The sequence below is a fragment of the Anopheles coluzzii genome (genome assembly GCF_943734685.1).
Source record: "Anopheles coluzzii chromosome X unlocalized genomic scaffold, AcolN3 X_unloc_41, whole genome shotgun sequence".
Lineage (NCBI taxonomy): Eukaryota > Metazoa > Arthropoda > Insecta > Diptera > Culicidae > Anopheles > Anopheles coluzzii.
Window position 1 is genome coordinate 25,001 of NW_026054471.1, and position 2,500 is coordinate 27,500.

The window sequence follows — 2,500 nt, forward strand, 5'->3', positions numbered from 1 at the left end:
GGGCTTAAAATGGTCAAACTCAATCCATTTCCACTAAAGATATTCAATAACAGCTGTGCCGATGAAGTAGGGCACGATGCAAGTCAATGTTATTTAATGAATTACATGTTCACCATACATTTCAGTACAAAATTGCTCGGTCAGACCTACAAAGTGCTATATCTCGAATACTAAACGTCGCAGATGGGTGTCGTAGAACAATTTTAAGTTCGTCTAACGATTCTACATCCGATTCTGGATAGTGGTTTTTCGACCACTTTTCAACATTTTGTGACACCCCGAACCTAGGGGCAGCTCCCTAGCTTTTTTCAAAAATGTGCACCGAACGGGCCAGAGAGCTCGAGTAGTCGAAAAATTTTTTTTTGCTAAAACCCCTCAAAACGTGTCAGGAACGCACCCTAGATGATGAAAAGTAAAACCAGAATGTCAATCGACAACATGCCCGGGGGTACAAATTTGCTCTACGCGTCCCTAGGTAGGGTACTTTTTCATACAAACATCAAAGTGTACGGTGCACAAAGTGCGCGGAACAAAAATTGCTCGGTCAGACCTACAAAGTGCTATATCTCGAATACTAAACGTCGCAGATGGGTGTCGTAGAACAATTTTAAGTTCGTCTAACGATTCTACATCCGATTCTGGATAGTGGTTTTTCGACCACTTTTCAACATTTTGTGACACCCCGAACCTAGGGGCAGCTCCCTAGCTTTTTTCAAAAATGTGCACCGAACGGGCCAGAGAGCTCGAGTAGTCGAAAAATTTTTTTTTGCTAAAACCCCTCAAAACGTGTCAGGAACGCACCCTAGATGATGAAAAGTGAAACCAGAACGTGAAACGACAACTTTGTTGGGGGTACCCTTTTTACTCTACGGGCCACTAGCTTAGGCGCGCCAACAGCGCTTTCCTCTCGGGTTCCCATTTTTTGCCCTCCTGGGATTATGATCATTTACTCATTGCCTACTATAGGGAAGGTACCTTGCTCCGAGGTCAAAAATGAAGATTTCACCAAATCGTAGTTTTAACCTCTATTTAGTCGTAGGAGCATGGTTTGCAGTGTCCGTGGGTCATATAAGCCCCCGTTTGGGTCATACGTCCCCTCCCCGATGAAAATCGTCATATGACTATAGGCCGAACTTATGAAGCAAAAGTGGTGTCTGGTGGGTTCTGCCGATGATCTTAACCTATGATTTTGAGTTTCCACTCTTTCAAAACGTTTCCTGGAGCAGTACATCACGGGTCTACGGACCCAAAGACTTCGTTGCGATGGTTTCAAGCATAAAAGTTGTAACAGTTAAGGGTTTTTAATACGCGTATATTAAATCATTGCTTGAAACTAAGCTTCGTTGTCTTTAAACTCTGCAAGACCAATCGAACTTCTTAGGGAAACTCGAAGCATTCACGCTAAGCTGGTGGTGCAGGGCACATAGCGTGATGAAACCGGGTTTCCCTAACCAATGTGGCATATTTTTTCCCTGAGAGTGAAGCTCAGACCCACGTAGGGGAGAGCGAAGTGGAACTTTAATGTTCAATGCAGCAAATGTTCGCCATGCGGATAAACAAGTTGGAATAGTTCAATGTAGTGTAATGCAAACACGAATCGCAAATAACGATACGGGACCCAGAAGCAATTCTGCGGATCCCTCGGGGAGTGGTGAGTTGATATAAATTAGAGGTGAAAGTCCAAGTTGTTCGAGCTCCGGCTCGGCAGCCGATACGAGGTTCCTGTTGAGCTTGTTTGTACATCGCGCAGAGGCGCCGTTCGGTTCTAGCAATGATTCCCGCCACCATGTTCCATGCGTGCAGAGATCCGTTAGAGCTCGTTCAATGTGTCCCGCCGTGATTACGAAAAAGTCCAACAGTTGACTTAGTTGGGTGTGCGTCAAGTAATCGCGCAGAGATGCCGATCGGTTCCTAGCAATGTTTCCCGTCACAAGGTGGTATTGGCACCTGTGCAGAGTGGCCGTTAGCAATGTCTCCCGTATCACGGTGGTGTACCATCACTAGTGCAGAGTGACCGCTAGCAATGTCTCCCGTCACAAGGTGGTAGCCCAGAAGTGCAGAGAAGCCGCTGTAGCAAAGTCTCCCGTATCACGTTGGAGTTCTTCCACTAGTGCAGAGAGATCGCTGAACCGTTCAATGTGTCCCGTCGTGGTGTGCTTGTACCGAGCACGTAGGATACACCTTGCTTTGTTGGTTTGGGATAGGAGTGGTCGCGCAACTGCCTCCACGCCGCAGAGTGCCAGTTCGGATTGAAGGTCAACTTTAGCCGTTCAATGCATCAGTCGGTGGGTGTTCAGATGGCATCACAACTTCCCCTAGGTGCTCAAGTTGGCTGGGTTGTAAAACATGTACACATGCGCAGAGTATCGTGCGTACTAGCAAAGTCTCCCGTCACGGTGGTTACGAATGAGTTCCATGCAGTGCAGAGCGATCGTTAGTGCGTGCAATGTACCAGTCGATGTGTCGTACCGGCATACAACCCCGCTTAGAGGCCCGTCGC